The sequence below is a fragment of the Heloderma suspectum genome, chromosome 16, assembly GCF_057233095.1.
Source record: "Heloderma suspectum isolate Gila_16-S chromosome 16, 16-S_ref, whole genome shotgun sequence".
In the NCBI taxonomy this organism is placed as follows: Eukaryota; Metazoa; Chordata; class Lepidosauria; order Squamata; family Helodermatidae; genus Heloderma; species Heloderma suspectum.
Genome location: NC_139473.1, coordinates 13231151 through 13253842, shown reverse-complemented (window position 1 = coordinate 13253842; position 22692 = coordinate 13231151). Strand labels below are relative to the sequence as shown.

Here is a 22692-nt window from a genome sequence, read left to right as displayed (position 1 = left end):
TCAAACCTTCACAGGGTCACATTGGATACAGCCAGGATATGGCTGTTTCCCAGGCCGAAGATTTATGGTAACAGGTTGGGGAAGTAGGGGATTTAGAATGGGGACCCAATGCCATTACTCCAATCAAAATCCAAGCCTCTTTTAGCTAAATAAATAAATAAATAAAAATAAATCAGGATCTTCTGTATTAATTGATGTCCCAAGTATGTTCAGTATAAGCGAAGAATATGTTTCTTTTGCTTAGCGCCTGCTAAAAGCTCTGTGTATCTCAGAACCTTGCCAATTTCTTGTTCAGAACCCAGTAATGATATCCTGCTCCCCTGCTTTTTTTTTCCTTCATCATTCTTATACGGTAAGGCTCTGCCAACAGAAGTGTAACCATTTCCTTTCTCTCCCTTTTTTCATTTCATTTTCTTTTAAAATATTATTTATTTATTTACTTTTATTTATTTCATTTCTATACCACCCAATAGCTGAAGCTCTCTGGGCAGTTCAGAAAAATTACAACCCAAAAAGCACACAGCAAAACAATATAATATATATATAAAAAAACCAGTAAAACCACAATATAACAATCCAACCAGAATGAAAGCAGAATGAAACCTTGTAGGCCCCTTCCAACCCTACTATTCTATGACTATTCTATGATTCTCCCAGCAATGCAGAGATTTAAAATACAGATTTAAAACAGCAAAGCTAAAAGTCTAGAAAGCTAAAAAATATAGCAATCCTGCCTGCTATTCATAGCCCTTGAGGGGGCCTCTCCTGCCAGCTTCCGTCACTCATCTCATGGTATTCAAGCCCACTAATTTTCCATCAGGATTTTTCAACCCACATACTCATCTTAACACTCTGGCATGATAGGCAGTCACCTGGGGACCTCATTATATATTGCTGTTTCACCATGGGTCAAATATATATATTTTAAAAGTACCCTGAACCCCAAGCATCTAGATCTTGAAATGATAAACAAATAATTGGATGCATCACGCCTTCAGCTCCACGTCTCTGACATGGACAGTGGTTAGCTGATGGCAACAGTCCTGCTTGCTCCTGGTACATATCAGGGTGATTCCTTTGAAGATCATCTATCCCTGACATACCAGAATGACAGAATGCTGGAAAAGCAGGTCCTCATTATAGCACATGCTGAGGCAGTCTCCCTGCTAGACACATGATGAGACATACGACAAGCTACTGACATCTAGGTGCGCGGCTGATATCCTAGAACAGACGTTGAGCTTGGAAATGGGAGAAGAGTGGGACATTTTTTACTTCTTACAAATTTGTGAGGCTGGAAAGCATAAAGGTCCCCGTCTCCCTAGGATTCGTAGGACTTCGGTCTTTTCGTCCTTCTTTTTCTTTTCTCTTTTTTAACCAAACGCAGACATTCCGAAGTGTACTACACAGGGGAGAAGCCAGTTAACGTCCTTTCTTTTATTTATCTTCAAATCCCTGTCCTGCCTCTCTAGGCAAAATGACCACTCAAGGCGGCTGACTGTGCCGTAAGATAAAACAACATCAGAAAATGTCAGCTATTATCGCACACTAAAATGGCGGCAGTAAAAACAGCAAACGGAAGAGCGACACACGCACGCACAAAGTTGGCGTAAAATTAGCGAAAAATTGCCTGCCGAAATATTGCTGTTCTCAGTGCTTAAAAGTGGGCAGTTGGGGCACCAGCCCAAGGCATTCTGTAATGTGTTTATTGATGTTTTATCCTTTCTTTCCTCCAAGGATGTTGATAGTGTACATGGTGCCCGATCCCCATTTGATCTTCCAAACAACTGTGTGTTGCAGGTAGGGATGTATGGACTGTGTAAAATCCGCTCCATCTGTGTTTCGCAGATTGTCAGGTGCCTTTTGTTCTGCTGTCTGCCCACAGACGGATGCATTTTCCCCCCGTCATGTGGAAAAATCCACAAATTATTATGTAAGTGTTTACTTAAGTATTTACATCGTTTACCTTAGTACGTAACATTTAGCGTATTGTGCCCCATTCTGTTCCACTTTTCCTCAGCAGAAACGGGTGTATTTTTCTTCACATTTATGTGCATAACTTTGGGGAAAGTAAAAAAATCATCCAGAAGTCCACGGACTCTGCGTGGCCTAAGGGGGTCGCTACGCAGCAGATTCCACAGGTCAGATTCTTAGAAATCTGAGCTCGTTTGAGTCCATCTCGAATATCTCCAGCATCCCTGGCTGTAGGTGATGCTTAGAGATAGTGAAGGGCCCGAGGTCACCCTTTGAACTTTGATTGAGTAGGGATTTGAATCTGAGCCTCCCTCGTCTGGTACTGTAATCCAGTGGTAGGCAACCTTTTGGGGCCATGGATACATTTGGCAATTTAAGAAACTGTCCTGGGTGCCACCACAAAATGGCAACTGTGGGAGGCATGGCAAAGGACAAGGAATCATCCCGAAAGCCTGAGGACAAGCCAGAGGAAGGATCTGAGCCCCAATTTGCTAAAAAAAAAAAATCCTTTGAACTCTCAGTTTTCAGCAACAACAGAAACCAGTCTCACAGCACTCCCAGCTGCTGGTAATAAATGTGTTAGGACACAATCCTATGGCTGCTAGACAGCGGCTAGACAGCCATAAGATTGTGTGGTTTCTGGAAAATCACCTCCCTGCCCCCTTCCCCACTGCCTTGTAGGCAGGGCGGATCACCCTCAAGCTTCGAGCTCAGCTGAGCAGTGTGGAGCTGGGCAAAAGGGGCATTCCCGGGGGTAGGGAGGGGCGGGGAGTGCAGACATGCCAGTGCGGTGCTTGCTGTGCATCGTCCAGCCTCCCACACGCCCTGCTGTGAAGTCCCGCAGCTGAAATCAGCCATCTAACCATGATAACAACCCCTCCATGCTCCACCCATCTGCATTGGAGAGGCAGTCACCTCTGGGTTTGGAGGCAGCCGCCTAGGATTGCTCCCTTAGTTAAAAAAAAATAATAAAAATCCTGGGAGGGACCGTCCCAAGATCACCTCGTTCCCCATCCCTGCTCTAACCACTGCACCACAGTAGCTGAGTGCCACGATGGAAAAGGCCCTTTTCCCTGTTCCCATCAGCCAGATTTCTGTTGTGGGGAGGGGGATTAATGAGAAGAGCATCAGAATCTCATCCTAGACTAGGGCTTCTCAAACTTTCTGCCTTTAGTGTCTGCTTGAGAGGGCAGAAAATGACTGAGTTCCGCCAGTCACAAAACAATGTTGCCTCTCCTCCCCCCACATGCCTCTCAAAGTTTTCTTGCTCATCTCTTGTCATGTTTTTCCTTTTCTCCTTTTATACTTAACATGTAACCTATCACCCCACACTGCCAGTTTCAGCCCTCTCTCCTGCTAATTTTACATCAAGTTTCTCCTGTAACAGCTTCCCTCTCTTACATCTATCTATCTATCTATCTATCTATCTATCTATCTATCACCTACCTACCTACCTACCTACCATCTATCTAAATATCTATCTATCTATCTATCTATCTATCTATCTATCTATCTATCTATCTCTAGTTTCCATGGCATAGTCTGAAGGCACATGAGAGCTTTGGCTATTGGGTTGTATAGAAAATAGATAGATAGATAGATAGATAGATAGGCAGCCACCTTGCTATGGGTGGTATAGAAAATAAATAGATAGATAGATAGATAGATAGATAGATAGATAGATGACAGCCACCTTGCTGAAGCTAAGCAGGTCTGGGTCTGGTCGGTGCTTGGAGGGAGACCACTTGGGAACCACATGTAGCCACCTTGAGTTGCAAGATGGAAGAAAGGTGGGATATAATATATATATATATATATATATATATATATATATATAGGACTGCGGTGGCTTAGTGGTTAAGACGCTGAACTGCAGACTGGAAGGTCGGCAGGTCAGCAGTTCGAGACCCGAGTGCTGCGTGATGGAGTGAGCTCCCGTCTTCAGTCCCAGCTTCTGCCAACCTAGCAGTTCGAAAGCAAGAAATTGCAAGTAGATAAATAGATACCACCTCGGTGGGAAAGGTAACAGTGTTCCGTGCACCTCGGTGTTCAGTCATGCTGGCCACATGACCACGGAAGCGTCTTCGGACAGCGCTGGCTCTTCGGCTTAGAAAAGGGGATGAGCACTGCACCCTAGAGTCGGACACGACTGGTTGGGGACACCTTTACCTTTACCATATATATATATATATATATATATATATATAGAGAGAGAGAGAGAGAGAGAGAGGGAGGGAGAGGGAGAGAGGGGAGTGGCACAGTTGTGCCTCCAATAAATAAGGCGATCAGTCAAAAAAGGATTCCGCCATGTTAAATGGAAATTGGGGGGGGGGTATTCTAACCTTAATAAAATCAAAAAGATTTCACCAATCTTCCTGAAAATTGCATGTGCAAGACAAAAATGCCTGTTTTACATAACCAGCAAATTTCAGGAAGATTGGGAAAAAATAGTCATGCAGTTTTGGCACTGAAAACATATGTTGGCAACCGTTTGTGTCCGCCATTTGCCAAAAAGCTGGAAGCTGTATATGAAAACCATGTATGTTTTCCTATTCCCTTTCTATTGTAGTTGGTGGAATGGAATATATATATATATATATATATATATATATATATATATATTCATTCCTTGTTCTCTAACCAACTACCACACCTGCCTATGCAGTGTGCATGATGCAGCCATGGTGCTGGGTTGTCAAGCAAAGAGGCACTCAAAGTGGGCTGAGACCCACAGGTAAGTCCTGGTCCATTGTTTGAGAAACACTATCCTAGACCATGTGTGTGTGTGTGTGTGTATGCGCGTGTTAGCTTAAAGCATTTATGTCCTGCCTTCAGATTCTGCATCAGAATCATCAAGCAATTTTTGTAGTTGTTATAAAACTGCTCAATAAAACGGACAATGAACACAACAGAAAAAGACACCAGAAGGAGCAAACATGAAAGGCAAACTTTAAACTATTCTGCAGCAAGTTATCTTGGCCACAACTATGGAATGCACTCAGTTTCAGTTTTGGTGCCTCCCTTCTGGTTTTTGTTTGGTTCCACAACTCAGGACTTTATGGCCTATGTGACAACTGTTCCAACATGTCATCGGCCCAACGCATGTAGCAGGAGGTTACACTCCAGGCATTCCCCCTCCCCCAAATCTGTCCATGGAGATAGTGATCTGAAGGTGGTGGATTTTGACTTGGACCCTTTGTCAAGGTCAGATCACGTCCGGTTGAGCTTTAGACCTATGACAGCTCCTCCCCTGATGGTTTCCAGAGAGGTCTGTGATTTTTCCCCCTGCTAATATGGCTGGCTCTCCTTTTGAAACCCTGGCTGATTCTGTGCAATGAACACATTGCACAACTGACACAATTGCTCCTGAGATCCTTTTCCTAATTGATGGAGGAGAACTCCCAAAGATAGGATTGTATGCTGGTGTGTGCCCATGTTCAAGCCTATTTGGGACAGTGAAGGCGGCAAAGAAATATTTATTCTCCACCCATATTGCCTCCTCTCTATGTTGTCCAATGGAGCTCTTTAGGGTTGTTCAGAGGGCTTATTATAGCCTGACCCTAAGGGTGTTATGGAACCATTAGATGCCTGCTGTGACAGGTTTGTGAGGCACTTCCAGGATAAAATCTCTTGAGTCTGCCAGGACTTAGAGCAGGTGATTGTTAGAGCAGGTGAGGTAACCAGGCTGCAGTCTTGTCCAGTTTTCTGGGATGAGTTTCAGTTGGTACGTTAGGTTCAACTGGGCACTGAAAAGGTGCTTGGACAGGTTATTGTCCTTCTGGTAGGGAGGGAACAGCCAGCTGGGCCAGGGGGTGATTAAATGCCTCCTTGCAAAAGAGAAAGGTCCCAGGCCATCTGAAAAAGTTGGCAGTAAGACCACCCCTGAAGACATCCTCCCTTGACCCAGAAGATTTTAACAACTTTACGCCAGTAGCAAATGTTCTGATCCTGGGCAAAGTCCTCCAGCTGGTGGTTGCCAACCAGCTTCAGACACTCTTGGGTGAGACTGATCATCTAGATCCATTTCAGTTGGGGTCCAAGTTGGGTTTGGGCATGGAAATAGCCTTGGTTGCCCTGTATGATTACCCATGTCAGGAGAGAGTCAGGAGGAGTGTGGTCCTATTGATTCTCCTTGACCTTTTGGCAGTTTTCAACACCATCGACCATGGTATCCTTCTGGGTGTCCTAATTTGATTGCCAACTCCAGAAGGTTGTGCTTGAGGGATATTGCTCAGCCCTGTGGATTCTCCAGGTTTCCGCACAGGGTCAGTTTTGTCCCCATGCTAATTAACATCTACATAAAACCAATCAGTGGGGTCATCTGCAGTTGGGGATTTGCATATGGGGGGATTTGCATATTTCATGGGGTTTGCACATTTTTGCAAATTTGCGCAAATTTAGAAACTAAAAAGTCCAATTTTGCTGATGGGCAGATGACGGAATGAAAGGCGCCTGTCGACCTGCAAGACGCCAATGGAACGGATTTTACACAATCCATACATCCCTACTAAAGAGCTGTCAGCCTTAAACCTGAGCATTTAATTCTACATATTGAGGTGGGAGGAGATTTCTGATCAGTGGGAAATGGAAACCTCTGAGTTCTTATAGGTATTTGTGGGAAGAGATGATCCTTCAGATACTGAAGTCCCCATGCTGTTTAACAGTAACATACCTGGGCTACAGCTGTTATTCTTTTGGGGTAGTTTCAGGTCCCAGGGTTTCGTTTGAAGGCACATGTTGTAGCAACCTTTTGGAAGTGACGAGGCCTTCAGTCCAGTCAGTGCCTGGATGGTGGGCTGCCCAGGAACCCCCATGTTCAAAGTACCACCTTAAGTTCAGTAAAAGAAAGCTCCAGTACAAAAGTATAGATGTGTCTTTGTTTTCTCCTTTGGAATCAGAGTATGACAAATGTTTTCTAAAATGGGATTAAAAGTCTGTCATGCTGCATCAAAGAGGTTCTTTGGGGAACATGAACTGTAGAATCTTATTAAGAGGATGTAAAACAATTATTTATTTCTGTAGTCACAGGGACCCCCGTAGGAATTGCTGCTTTTTATGTTTCTTCGACAACACGAGTTATTCTTGGCGGTAGAATTCCTTGCGGGAGTTTAATGTCAGATTGTTATTTGGTTTGACAGTGATTCTTGTCTAATCATATGTATGTTTTGGAGGCCCCGCCCCACCCCCTGCTCCAGTGCAAGACTGGCAGCTTGATGAATCCAAATCCTACACAAGCAAAGGATCTCTGGAGAACCAGTTATTACTCGACTAAATAAGAAAACAGGATGAGATTGCTGAAAAGTACAGAAGTGCAATGAAGTGTGGTGTGGAGCCCACTTGTGGGATCGTCTGTTCCATTCCCCCTCTAACTCCCTCCCTCTGCCCTTTTTCCATTGCACTTTAATCCATGATGTGTGAGCAAATCCATAGTGGATAATTTCCACTCCTCCGTGGTGTGGGGATTTTTATTTCATGTGGCTGCTGCATGAGACGTATCCTTTGGGACTAGTAAACAAAGCTGTCAAGGTCTCTCCAAGCCAGGTTAATTCTCCCCATGGAAAAAGGTGCCTGCCATCTGAAGACGGCTTACATCTCCTCAAGGTGGCCAGGGAAAAGGGGGCCATCGTTTCCTTCAAAGCCAATGCAAGCAATAAATTCACACACACACACACACACACACACACACACCGTGGACAGGATTAATCACCATGGAGATACCGCCTTATGAGAGAGAATGGTGGTCTCTGAGGACTTTCCTCACTTTATGGCAGGGTGTTGCTCTTTTTTAAAAGAAAGAAAGAATTGCTTTGAAAATGCGCATTTGGGGGGATTTTTGCGCATTTGGGGAGAATTTGTGCATGTTCCCATGTGGAAATTTGCGTAAATTCTGAAACTAACAAAATCTGATTCCGCCAATGGGTGGACGATGGAATGAAAGCTGCCTGACGATCCATGAAGCACAGATGGAACGTATTTGACTCAATCCGTACGTCCCTAGGTATGGCTACGTTATTCCAGGAAGTGTAACAGTGGCAGTGTCAGGGTGGACACTGAGCCCATAGAATCCCAGAGTAGTTCTGATTCTGAGGAAGTGGAGTCGCTCCTGGGAGAGGAGCGCGCTCCTCTTTCCCAGGGCCAACAGCTGACGGAGATTCCTCCCACCGGCATTCCTAGCTTAGATAGCAGTCCTGGGAGTGACAGAGCGCGGGAAGTAGACTTGATGGATGCGCGACGCCGACGCAGAGAGCGGCGCCAAATGGAGGGCGCGGAAAGGAGGCGTAGTGCCCGGTTGGCATGCAAACAACGGCTGCGCCCAGAGGATCCAAGGGAAAAGGGGAGGGACTCTCCCTAGCCCTTAAGTTCAGGGTCTGCCAGTGATTCCCTTTCAAACGGGGACCAACTGTTCCAACGTAGGGCATAGGTACTCTGCTGCTCATATCTAGTTGCTAACAGTAGAGTAGTTAAGTTGTAAAGGAGGAATAAAGCTTTGAAAAGAATCCCTTTGTCTGTGTCTGGACTTGGCTACTGGATTAGACTGAGAGAGGCCTCCAAGGAGCCCTTGACAGGCAGGCAGGAAAGGCACTTCTGCATTTGTAAGTCCTTTCGAACCTCTGCACAGTCCTTTTGCATGACACACACATGGGTAATGGGCCCAGATCCGGTCAGTGATAGCTGCATGGATATTTCTAGATTCCTGCCGTGCTGCTGTTTTGGATGCTGGATTCAGTAGAAGCCATGGGGAATTATTAATCCATCCTTCGATGGCAACGGCATTGTACGCTGCCCCTGGTCTTGCAAGCTTGTGGTTGTCCTGAAGGAGTACATCTCCCCTTGACTCATAGGGTGCAGGAAATCTAGCACAGTTGTGGGAGTAGTTACAGGTTTTTGTTTGTTTGGCTGTCCTTGGAGCCTGCCTTGGTAACACGAGACACGGTTGAAGTGCAAAAGCCTGGTAGCCAAAAATGAGGAGGCACAGAGGGAGCCTGTTTACCATGGTAGGAGGGCTGGTGAAGAATCTGCCAATGGCAAATTCCAGAAGATAGTGGCATTTGTGCAGGTATTTCATTTCTATACCACTCAATAGCCGACGCTGTCTGGGCAGTTCACAACAATTCACAAAATCACAAACCACAGATATGTGATAACAAAATACTGCATAAAACCTCAATTTACAAAATGTAAAACAGTTTAAACAGCTAAAACCAGTATTATTAAAACACTAGACCTGACAAAGACAGCTTGCATAAATGCCCCATCATGTGCCATTAAATGCCTGGGAGTAGAGAGCAGTCTTAACCTGGTGTCAAAAAGATGAGAGTATTGGCACCAGGTGGGCCTCAGTGTAGGGATGTATGAAAGGTACTTACCTTTTGTGAATTATGTTTATGGTTGGGGGGGAGGCGCTCCGTTCCTCCCCCCCCCCCAGAATCCTGGCTGGCCGGCTGTGCTCCGCAGCGATTCTGCGGAGCCGCCGGCTGGCTCCGCCAGCAGCCAGACATCCGGCTGCTGGCTAGCAGGGACGCAAATGGCGGCGGCCATAGGCACTGCAGTTTGTGTCCCTGCAGTCAGCCATGATGGGCTACGTAAATGTTTACGTAGCCTATCACGGCTGACTTAAAAAAAAAAAAACACGCGTACGCAAATGGCAGCGGCCACGGCCGCCGCCATTTGCGTTGCTTATTTTGGCACGTCTTAGTCTACATAAACATTTACATAGACTAAGACGTGCCAAAATAAGGAACGCAAATGGCGGCGGCCGTGGCCGCCACCATTTGTGTACGTGTGTTTTTTTGTGTTTTTTTTTAAGTCAGCCATGATAGGCTACGTAAACATTTACATAGCCTATCACGTTTTTTTAAAAAAACCTAGCCGTGATAAGCTACGTAAATCTTTACATAGCCTATCACTTTTTTTTTTTTAATGAAATGGTGGTGGCGGCAGCCAGTCAGAAGACCAGCCGCTGCCGCCGCCACCGCCAGGAAGATCTGCCCAAGGTAAGTCTCATCCCAGGGGGGTGGCGGGCCGTTCCACCACCAATTTTGGCGGGCCAAATGCTCTGGCATTCGGCCTCCCCAAGACCCTTGGCGGAACTTTCGTACATCCCTACCTCAGTGGGGAGATCCTTCCATAATCCAGGGGCCACCACTAAGAAGGTCCTCTCCCTTGATGCCACCTTCCAAGCTTCCCCTAGAGGTGGCACTTAGAGGAAGGTCTCAGATGTTGATCATAGTGTCCAGATAGGTATTATGGGTTCTCCATGAAACCCTGGTGTAAACATCCATAAATCTCCCCTTAGAGTTCATGAGTGTCCAAATCACCATGCTGTAAAAACATTTTTAGTTGTAGAACTCTTCAGCCCACTCTGGCAGAACTAAAATGTGCACATGCGTGGAATCCAGGGGGCCCACCTATGGGCTACAGCAAGCAGGTCTTGGTTCATAGACCAAGTTTAATGTTTGTTCAGCTGCAGATACCTGCAAGTACCACTCCTCAAAAAGGCAAAATGTGGGTGGGTTAGTAAATTGAATTAGGAAGGGGAAACCAGCAACTGAAGAAGGAGATAAAGACAGAGATCAAGAACATAAGAAGAGCCCTGTGGGATCAGACCAAGGGTCCATCTAGTCTAGCATTCTGTTCACACAGTGGCCAACCAGCTGTTGCCTGGGAACCCACAAGCAGGGCATGAGCGCAACAACACCCTCCCACCCATGTTCCCCAGCAACTGGTGTACATAGGCTCAGTGACTCCAGTTCTGGAGGTAGCATGTAGCCATCACGACTAGTAGCCATTGGTAGCCTTCTCCTCCAGGAATTTGTCTAACCCCCTTTTAAAGCCATCCAAATTGGTGGCCATCACTACATCCTGTGGTAGCATCTTCCATAATTTGACTATGCACTGTGTGAAGACGTCCTTCCTTTGATGTCTCCTGAATCTCCCACCATTCAGCTTCGTAGGATGACCCCATTTAGTTCTAGTATTTTGAGAGAGAGCGGGTGCCTTCTTTTTTTTTCCCCCCATGGGAAGCCATTCCTTCATCTCTTCTCTGAGATTAAGAGCTTTCGTTTGTCATTCTGACCATTTGAGGAGCAAGTGTGGTTTTTAACACAAAGCTAATCTGCCAGTTATGAAAGCAGGAGGATTAGGCTGGTAAACTGAGACAAAGCCTCAGAGATCTGTAGCAAGTGAGATGTGCATTTGAGAAAAACGAGCTGCAGGCATATTGGCAGCTGAACAACTGGAAGGGAAGAATTGGGGATTTGCTATCATTTGATCCCTATGGTCTCTGTCAGTGCATGATTTTGGAAATGTTAATCCCATTTAGGGATGGGAGGGGGATGTTTTAAACCTAGACTCACCATGGTCGAGCTGTTCAGGATATTACAGCCAGAAGTGTAGAATTGGCAGGATTCCAAGGAGATCATGCTTCTAGTCCTGAGTGTTTCAGGCACAAACTTTTAAAATGGGATGTAGCTGTGTTTGAAAGGTTCTGTAGCATGCTGAGGCAGAACAGCTTCTGTGGAGCTGTTACTCTCATCCATCCATCCATCCAAGCGATTTTTGAATTCTTGATGATATTGTCAGATTGATTATTGATGCAAACCTCCTATTTCTATAATTGGTGGGGTGACACTGAGACCTAAGGCGTGCTTACCCTGGAAGGTTTGGTCACTCCCTGTAAGTCCTCTAGTACTGAAGAACAACAAGCACATTAAGATCTTCAGTGGAGGGCCTCATTCCGGTGGGTAGTAGCAACTAGAGAGAGGGTCTTCTGTGTGGTGGCACCCACTTGTGGAACTCTCTCCCCACTGAGGTTCACCTGGAATCTACTGTGCTTTGCTTTTGGTACCAGACAAAGAAGCTTCTTATTTTTCTGAGCATTTCTGATGCAGTTTTCATCCAGCTGATTGTTTTATGCTGCTTTTATGATGTTGAACTTTTTTGGTGATTCTACTGTCTTCATATTTACGATTTAATTTTTTTGCTCTTTATATCAGCTGCCCTAGGAATATAATTGAAGGGCAGAATATATATATATATATATATATATATATATATATATATATATATATGTGTGTGTGTGTGTGTGTGTGTGTGTGTGTGTGTGTTATGATATGATTCAATAACAAACAAATAGTAGCACATGACCCCCAAGCACTGGACACATTGGGGCAGACTGGGGAGGGGGGGAGATGGACCTTGTGGTGTTTTTACAGGCCCGTCACTACTTCCCCAAGGTGGAGTACCCATACTTCATGGGTGTTGTCATATTTATTACAGGTTAGGGATGCTGCGGAAGCTCTCCTGACCCAGGCTTGAAAAAGAATGTCAAGAGTTCATAAAAGCCCACCTCAGGGGAGAGAAGAACTTTTTAAAGCTTGTGATGCCTCAAGCACCTATGGGTGGGGATAATCCCCCTTTATGTATAATTCCTTCATTTATTTCTATACCACCCAGTAGCGGAAGCTCTCTGGGCAGTAGACAAAAACTAAAACCACAAAGCGCAGCATAAAACAATATAAAATATGAACGCTTAACGCTACAATATCACAGTACAACCGGAATAAAACCTAGCAGCAATGCAGAGATTTAAAATACAGACTTTTAAACAGCAGAGCGAAAAGACGAGGAAGCGAAAATGCTAAAATACTGTAGCACCCTTCTCCTGAATGTCTGCGCGCAGACCTGTTAGCTCCTGAGATGGGAGAGAGGAGGTCCCTGTGAGCTCATGCGCTAGAGATGGGCATCTAGCAGAAAGCTTATAAGATCCAATCCACAGGCTTTGCACGTTGGTCTCGCTCCAAGGGTCACTGTGCGGATTACCAGCTTGGAGGACTTTTGCCAGCCCTAGAGGAATGTCTTCTCATACACTGTTGCCCGCACACCACCCCCCGAGTACAAACAGTGTGGCAGAGAATGGCTTTGTCAACTGAAGGGAGGTGTGAGCTTTCTTTGTATATATATTCTGCATCTATTTTCTGTCAATTAATGGTCATCCTTTTACGTGAGTGGATTTGTGTCATCTTGGGAATCAAAACATTGCGAGCGGAGACGGGTCAAAGAAGAGTCAAGCAACAGTCTGCGTTGAAAATTGGGCCACATTTATTGAAAATATCTGCAAAGGGGTACCTAGGACGGGCAGCTGACTGTGCCAGTGACTAGCTGGCATTTCTTGGGTGACAGCACACCTAGCCTGCAGGGTGGCATTGGTCTCGCCACCCCTCCGAACTGCCCCTTCTGGGGGAGGTACACCTTCCCCTGTCACCCCCTCCCGGAGCCACCAGACACCGGGGTGAGTGAGGAGGGTTGGTCTCCCAGGCAACCCTTATCCCCCTGCCGAGCCGCTCAACCCGTTCGGGGGGCCTCAGGCATCACCTGTCACCATAAGGTGCCTCTGCATGCACACCACCCCTAAGCTCTTTCTGCTTTTGCCCGTCCTAGCCGCAAACTGAAAAGTGACCTATGAGAGATTGGACCATATTCGCCCACCGGACACACCCCAGCCCCAATAACAGTGTGAAGTAGGCAAAAAGACAGACAGTAAAAGGCCAATTTAACCGTGAGCCAAAAATCGCCAACATGGCTCCCAAATGGGCAACCGGTATAAACCCACATTGCTTAAAGGAGGGCGGGAGGCAGGAGGGAGCCGCGAGAGAGTTGGTTTGGGAGGGGGCGCAGAGCTTAAGAGGGCTCCGCCAGCCCCTCCCCTGCCTGGTGGTGCCATGGGGGGGGTACCCAATAGGCACCAGCCACCTCTTCTCACCTGCCTGCAATGCCCTCCCCCCCTTTTGCCAGACAAGCTGGTGCCAGGGTTAGGGCATATCTACTTTGACTGGGGCTGACCAAATCAGAACCCCAGATCAATACAGAGGGCAGTGCCATGAAGAGTGGTGGGTAAGGAGCAGATATTTATGTTGGAACTTGGAGTGGATTTTTAACAGTGTTGCTGTGTGATTAGAACAAAGAGATTCCAACTGGAATTCAAGGTTCTGGTGACAACACTGAAACCCCTAAGCTGCTTGGGATCTCAATATTTGAAGGAGTGCCTCTCCCTATTTATGCCTGCCCGAGGACTGAGATCTGTTAGAGGGGCCCTCCACTGTGTCCCACCAGTGGAAGACATACACTATGGTGGGACATGGGAGAGGGCCTTCTCTGCTGTGGCACCCTGGCTGTGGAATGCCCTCCCCTTGGAGGCCCGACTGGCTCAGACATTGGTTCCATTTCGGCACCAAGTAAAAACACGGCTTTTCACCAAAGCCTTTGAGGGCTAACTGAATTCCTTAAAGTAGAACACTGTTTTAAATATTTCATTGTTTTAGATTTTAACTGGTATTAGCTTGTTTAATGGTTTAATATGTTTTTAGCGGTTTAATTCATTTATTGTTTTATGCTGTTTAAATTGATTTTATCTGTATGCCGCCCTGAGATCTTAATGATACAGGGTGGGGTGCAAATGTTTTAAAGATAAATAAATAAATAAATAAATAAAACAAATCTTTTACCATGGTAGAAAAAGCATTACACCATATCAGATAACTCTCAGTGTCCAGACTGTTAGGTTCTGCTTCTCTTTTCTTTTTCTGATCGAAAGTATAAGAGACCTTCCATAAGTATTATTAAAATAAAAGACCTGGAGAAAATGCCCAAACTCTACAAAATTGTACAATTTGATACTACATAAAATTTCAACTCACGCGTTACACCTTGCGCTGCTTGTGGGGACTCAATAGTATGAACTGGAAGGCACTGATTATTTTCTTTGAGTTTCTGTCAGTGCATCAATTGCACTGATTTAGCCTCTTGATGGCCAGTAAACGTTTATCTTCCCTTGGAATGAAAAGAAAGGATATACTGTGAACTCATGCTGTAGCACTTAACTACCTCCCATGGTCGAATGAGAAATCCATATTGATCATTTTAGCGGAGGGTGTCAACAGCGTAACCATCAGATTGTTGATGGGGAAAGAGTTAGGAACTCTGGAACAGAATGCATTCAGGTTCAGTCCCTGTCATCTTCTGTCCAAACAGCCTTGCCCAACTTGAGTCCCTCCAGAAGGTATGGATGATAATTCCCACCATCCTCGACCATTGGCCGTGCTAGCTGCGGCTGATGGGAGTTGTGGTCCAAAACATCTGGAGGGACCCAGGTTCAGGAGGGTTGTGTTAAAACCATCCCCAGTAGCAGGGTTGACAGAGAACAAGGCTGGTTTCAGGGTTGAGTGGACCATGAGCAAGGGGCCTTGGGGAGCTCCTACATGGATGGACCCCTTCAGGCATACCCAGAAGTGAGGACAGCAGCATCAATACTCCCACAGGTGACTGGGAGCTGCCAGTTCAGTTTACTGCAGTGCATGAGAGGGCCCAACATAGTGTCACTTCAAGGCATTCTGGGAAATTTTTAGTGATAACATTGAGGGGGGGGGGCAGCAGGGCCAGGAAGCTCCAGGCTTGACTGTGGGCTCCCTATGTTAGTATGTGCCTCAGCAAGTGCCAGCGATACCTAACGCTATCACCAACCCCAGCAAAGAACTCCCCTGCCCAAGTCCTTGGAGAATATCAAAGTTCATTATACAATCACAGACTTGTACATGGAACAGAGACATACCTAAAGCAGTCAAGTTTTTGTGTGTGTGTGTGTGTGTGTGTGTTTTTAAGGTAAATTGCAATAAAGGGACTGAAATAAATAACAAAAGACTTTAAAATCATGAGGGGAAAAATAAATACACTAAATTAAATATTGAAGTTATGCTATATTTATTTATTTATTGCATTTATATCCCGCCTTTTTTTCCTCTGGCAAGGAACTCAAGACGGCTTCCATTATCCTCTTCCTCCTCTCCATTTTATCCTCACAACAACAACCCTGTGAGGTAGGATGGGCTGAGAGTCTGTGACTGGCCCAAAGTCACCCGGTGAGCTTCCATGGCCAAGTGGGGACTAGAACCCAGATCTCCCGGCTCTTAGTCCAACACTCTCACCACTACACCACGCTGGCTGTATATGACACAGAGGATTGTATACATTTTAGGTGTATACGAAGAACATAATTTATTGCTGTCTCAACCATTGTGGTCATAGCAACCACAATTACATACACCAAAAATATGTAAATACTGGTATGCATACACAAACTCTCGCCAATGTTCCCTAGGAACTGGTATACCTCTAACACTGGAGGTGATATATAGCCATCATGAGTAGTAGCCATTATTCTCCTTATCCTCTGATCAGCTCCTCCATTCTGGATCAAAATCATATATTATCTCACATATTTTGTAACAACAGCTTATATTCTTGGATTCAAGACATAGTCTGTGCTTAATGGCTAATAGCCTCTTAGTCTAAGTGCAAAGGGCAACCTCCTTATGGTGCACCTTGTCTCCAGGCCCAAGATCAATATTTAAACATGTCCATCAGTTACACATATACAATACAAAGGATTTGAAATAATAAAAAAGCCATTTTCCCAGGATACCTATTGCTGGGGAGGTGATGAGCAGTGGCAGACTGTTCCCATCATGCCTTGCTATGGTGCTCGTTACTACATGTTCCCCATCACGCATCCACTCCAAGACACACATGTACATGTTTAAATATTGATCTTGGGCCTGGAGACAAGGTGCACCATAAGGAGGCTTGATATTGTCAATAGAAGGAAGGATGACCCTTTTCCGGTTTTCTTGGATTCGTGAGAGAACTGGGTCAGCCCTGAAAGAGAAAAGCAAAACAACTAACTCTGCAGGAGATGGACTTCTTATAAGCCAGTGCAGAAATTATAGATTAGATGCAAATGGTTCTAGTGGAAGGTGAACATAAGAAGCTGCTTTGGATTGAATCAGAGGTTGTCACAGAGAGGAAGGTCAGGATCTCTTCTCGATCATCCCAGAATGCAGGACACGGAATAATGGGCTCAAGTGACAGGAAGCCAGATTACGGCTGAACATCAGGAAAAACTTCCTGACTGTTAGAGCAATTCGACAATGGAACCAATGACCTGGGGAGGTGGTGGGCTCTCCCACACTGGAGGCTTTCAAGGTGAAGCTGGACAGCCATCTGTCAGGGATGCTTTGACTTAGATTCCTGCACTGAGCAGGGGGTTGGACTCGATGGTCTTATAGGTCCCTTCCAACCCCACTATTCAATGATTCTGTGATTCTGTCCAACTTTGTATTTGATACATTTTGAGGTAGCCCTTCTTGCCTATTGGTTGTCCACTTTGCTTTCTCTTTTTGGTGTTTCCAATTATGAATGAATGAGTGTGTGTGTGTGTGTGTGTGTATTAGAGGATTTTGCACACTAAAGAGCTCTGCTGGTTTGTTCTCTGCTATCACAAAGCATCTTCCCCATATAAAAATATCTAATTGCTTTCTTTCTCTCAGTTTGGAGGAAGTTATTTCAGAAAATGCAAATATACAGTCTCTGAATACTTTCTTTTGTTCCAGTTGCTGCTTTAATGTGCGGTCTTTTTTCTTCCCATCATAACTTCTAGAATTAGCTGCTGTGTTGTTTTGTTCTTGAAGTACCACTTTTTGATTTAATGACGCAGCTTGTTTATATACAAATGAATAAATGAGTCTCCTATGGTTAGGAAACCAGCTGTTTAAAATATATATCTGTCCACAATGAGCATGGTTTATGTCCTTCTTTCTGGCCTCTCCCTCCATGGAGTGTCACGAAGAGTTAGAAGTTTAAACTCATACTATGCATTTACTGTCTATCCCAAATGACAGCTGAACAAATTCAAAGAGGAAACAACGGAGGGGTCTTATGTTCTTGGAAGGATTTGCACACCGGGGAACTAGATTTTTGTAGACCAGAACTTGGCAGAAAGAAGAAAAACACAATATTTTATTACTATAATTGATGGGAGGTGGTTGAATGTTTGCATTTCAGTAGAGGCTCTCAGGATGTCAGCAAGCAAAGCTAATAGATGTTGTCCTTCTATGGCATTCTCAGCGCACTTAGAACCTGCAATCTCATTTCCCATCCTGGAGGAGGGAAGCATCTGAGTGTTGTGTTAGATGTGATTATTGTAAACTTGGAATTAATCTATCAAAATTATGGTTCCTGACGATGGCCAAATGGGACACCTTGATAGCGCACACAGTCAGGCGCATGCCTCACATGCTTCACATGCAAAAGAGATGAAGTTCAAATCCAGGGAAGTTGAGTCCAAGGAGTTCATTTAGCAAAGCTGGGAAAGGTCTTGGCAAGCCACTGCTGGCTTGGAGTGGTAGACAATACTGGGCTACGTGGACGAATGGTCTGACTTTCAAGATGCTGAAAAGGGCTAAAATGAGTCTAAGTTGGGGCAGAGTGGCACCATGGCAGCAGACTCTCCCCCCCGCCGCCCCCAACTTACACACATGTGCTATTACGATGCCTTGGACTACAAATTCCATTGGCCCCAGTCAGCATGGCCAATGTCTAAGGATGATGGGAGTCATAGTCCAAAACATCTGGAGGGCACCGCACCAGAGAATGCTAGTGTAGAGTACCTGGCTTGTACTGTTGTATGCATGGAGAATGTTCTCTAGGCAAACAGGGACCCTGTGTTTGCAGAGGACAAGGTATGGCTCCATCTACACTAAGGGTGGGCAACTTTGTGCCCTCCAGATGTTTTGCATGACAGCTCCCATCTTCCCTGAGCATTGCCCCTGCTGGGTGGGGCTAATGGGAGTTGTAGTCCAAAATCGAGTCCTACCCCTGTAGTCCAGGGGTTGGACTCCATGGTCTTATAGGCCCCTCCCAACCCTACTATTCTGTGAAGCTGGACAGGCATCTGCCAGGGATGCTTTGACTTGGATTCCTGCATTGAGCAGGGGGTTGGACTAGATGGTCTTATAGGCCCCTTCCAGCCCTACTATTCTATGATTCTATGAAGCTGGACAGCCACCTGTCAGGGATGCTTTAACTTGGACTCCTGCAATGAGCAGGGGGTTGGACTCGATGATCTTATAGACCCCTTTCAGCCCTACGATTCTATGATTCTATGAAGCTGGACAGCCACCTGTCAGGGATGCTTTGACTTGGACTACTGCATCGAGCAGGGGGTTGGACTCGATGATCTTATAGACCCCTTTCAGCCCTACGATTCTATGATTCTATGAAGCTGGACAGCCACCTATCAGGGATGCTTTGACTTGGACTCCTGCATTGAGCAGGGGAGTGGATTCGATGGCCTTATAGGCCCCTTCCAGCCCTACTATTCTATGATTCTGTGACACTATCAGAGGGGTTAGATGACTGTAATGGGTGAGCAGGGCCATGAACTCTCTTTCTGTGTGTTTATCTTAGATCAAGGGTTGGCCAATCCCCAGGGACCACCTCCCTCAACCACACGCTTGCTGCCAGCATGGCAGATTGGCCACACTCATACTGTTTTTAAGCAAAATGGAAACTTCTGAACTGAAACCACCTCTGGGAGGTGCAATTCTGGGAGTGTGATTACGCTTGCAAATAAGGCACATGCTTCCCATGTACCTTGTTCCCAAGGGAAACCGCTGGGTTTTCCTGCTGCCACCACTGGGGCAGGAAATTTGGCAGTGGCCGCATTTGGGGGAAAGGGACCTCGTGTGTTGCTCACTCCTAGCTTAGATGGCGTCAGGGTTGGATCTGAGCCCACAGAGTCCCAAAGTAGCTCTGATTCTGAGGAGGAGATAGAGTCCGTCGGAGAGGAACCCCCTCAGGTTTCAGAGGCGCAGCTGGAGGGGGAGCGCCCCCCTGCTCACATTCCTGGGAGTGATACTGACCCTGGCTTGGAAAGGGAGGGACAACTTGAGCTTGTAGATGCGAGGCGCAGGCACAAGCGAGAGGTTGCGGGAGCCGTGCTGAGGCACTCGGCCCGTTTGGCTTGATGTCAGCAGCTGCGCCCCGAGGCCCCACGGAAAAGGGAGAGAATTACCCCTCCTACTCCTTAAGTTCAGAGAGTTGCCGCACTTTTCTCTAAACGGAGACCAAGCTGTCAGGAATGCCCCTGTAGTCTTCTGAGCCCTCCAATAGCCAGAAACAACAGTCAGACAAAAGGGCTGCTTTCCAAAGCTTTATTTCCATTCACCCTAATGAGGCTTACAGATGCTAACTGCCTGAGACTCCGAGAAAATACAAAGGAACATCCTACCAGGGGTTTCTAAGGGTTTGGACATCAGTTGGTCTCCATTTGGAGAAAAGCGCGGCAACTCTCTGAACTTAAGGAGTAGGAGGGGAAATTCTCCCCCTTTCCCGTGGGGCCTCGGGGCACAGCTGCTGATGTTGAGCCAAACGGGCTGAGTGCCTCAGCTTGGCTCCCGCAACCTCTCGCTTGTGCCTGCGCCTCGCATTTCAAGTTACAGGAACTTAACTGAATTTCCCTGTTAAAGTTTAAATAACCCAGCAGGAAGGAGCTGAAAATAGGAAGGGCACATCCAGTTACTTGCAACAGAACCTGTACCTAGCAGAATTCGATCTATCATGGTGGTGGTGATGACATTTAAAGCCATACTTTGCCCAAGGTACACTCATTGTGGCCGTAGTTGGCATATCTTGCCCTGTTTAAAGAGAAAAAAAGCTGCATGGAATCTGGAAGATGCACTATGTGCTGAGAGGAAATACACTGACCCCCAAGGGGGGCATATTTCCCCTGCAACACTCCCCCCCGACTGGACGTTGGGTGGTTCATACATCTTTACCTGGGAGTAAGTCCCATTGAGCTAAAAGGAACTTATTACTTGGCAGACATCCATAGGGTTGTGCTACAAGAGCACAATCCTGTACTAGGGATGGGTGAATGAGCGATGTTTGAATTCATCACAGTACTCTGAATATCAGCTCACCGCTCTCCTCACCTCAATTTGCGCTCACGTTTGTGATTGCTGTTCATTTTGTGCAAATGGGAGAATTGCATAAAACTATTGAAAATGAAAGTTGTGCAACCCCCCAATTTGTGCAAATATCCCCCATAGACTAAAGCATGGGTGATTTAAAAATTGTGCGTTTTGAGAAAGTTGTGTATTTTTTTTTTTCAAAATCCGTGCATTTTGAGAAAACTGCGAACTTTGAGAAAGTTGTGTACTTTTCAAGTACACATTTTGCAAACGTGAATGCGGGTTCAGGAGTTTGCAAACATTTTCAGACAAAATGCACTCCCGTTCGCATTCAGGACTGGGGAAACAAAATAATGGGGATTTAGCCCCACTGAACGCAGTGGGGCTGACTTCTGAGTAGACATTGCACTGTAATTTTATATTTGCCTGCCTCTGCTTATTTAATTTATTTAGTTATTTAAAATATGTCTTGGTTGTCTTTCAGGGCAGAAGCCCTCCCAAGGCAGCTTACAACAATAACATACATAAAACAGTTAAAATATTAAAAATGTTAAAAACATAAAAACAATAAAAGCCAACAATTAAAACCAACAATAAAACTAACAATGATGTTAACAGCAGCAACAGTAGCAGTCATATCAAGAGAAGGCCAAGGTAAAATAATACATTTTCAAGACCTTCTTAAAAGTCTGCAATGACAGAGCATGGTGGACCTCCAAAAGCAGCTTGTTCCAAAGGTGTGGGGCCACTGCAGAGAAGGCCCTCTCACGTGTGTTCACCCACCTGTCTGCTCTCATGGGTGGGCAACTGAGAAGGGCCTCTGTTTTGATCTTAAAGTGTGGGCAGGCTGATATGGGTGAAGGCAGTTATTCAAGTAACTTGGTCCCAAACCGTTTGCTTCAGCCAATTAACTGCAGCCTTATCTGTGCACATTCTTCTTTAACAATCCTGATATTAGTTCCTGCTTATGGATTATGCCAGGATTACTTGGGTAAATATATATTTATTGAAAGCATTTTTTTTTATTGAAAACATCTTCAGCCAAAAAGTCTCTCAGAGTGGCTTGCAAAAATCAATAATTAGCTAGTCTCTGCCCTCAGATTTGTTAACCAAAAAGACACACAACACACAAGGAAAAGGGACTGGGAGGGAGGAGGAAAAACAAAACAAAACTGAAGCACAAGTTCTAAGTTACAAAGTTCAGCGAGTCATGCACCTGCTGTTTCCTTTTTCTGCGATGGGCCCAGCAGTTGGTAGCAGGAGGAAGGGACAGTCTCAGCTGAAGGTGTACCTAGGCATGATGGAGGTACCTGACTACTGTTTCAGTAATGGACTTGTAAAACCTGAGTGTGCAACTCACAGGGTGGGTCTTGATTGAATTGATCAATAATCAACAATAATAGCTTGGGCAACCTTTAACATGACAGTTACATAATTTAGGATGCACAGATCTAGTACCAACAGCTATTGACTGTAATGGCTACTTGAAACCTTGAAGTTGAAAGATGGCATGCCACTAAACAGCAGTAGCTGGAGAGGGAAGAAACAGAGGGAGAGGAGTATCATCTCCATGTCCTACTGTATGGTTTCTTGGAGACATGTGGATGGCCACTGTTGGGGTGGTGGGGGCGGGAGAAAGAATCTGGACTAGATGGACCTTTACCTTATGAGCACCCTTCTAACTTCTACTGGTGTGTCTCCATAGAGTTTCTTCTGCTCCTAGTTCAGTGGTGGTGGTGGTGGTGGTGGTTTTCATATGTTCAAAATGCAAATAGGACCCAACTGGGGACAACCATACTTCCTTGTATTTTCATCCAAGAGTGGGGAACCTCTAGCCTGCCAGATGTTGCTGGGCTCCAATGCCCATCAGCCCCATTTAACATGGTCAGTGGACAGGGATGATTAGTGTTGTAGC

At 45.6% G+C, this 22692-nt stretch overlaps 1 protein-coding gene across 2 annotated transcripts in view; it reads left to right on the top strand.

Annotated features, from left to right (window-relative positions):
• The window catches only part of AUTS2 (activator of transcription and developmental regulator AUTS2), a 1269596-nt gene that overhangs the window by 1181181 nt on the left and 65723 nt on the right, over nucleotides 1–22692 (top strand). The window lies entirely within an intron of this gene.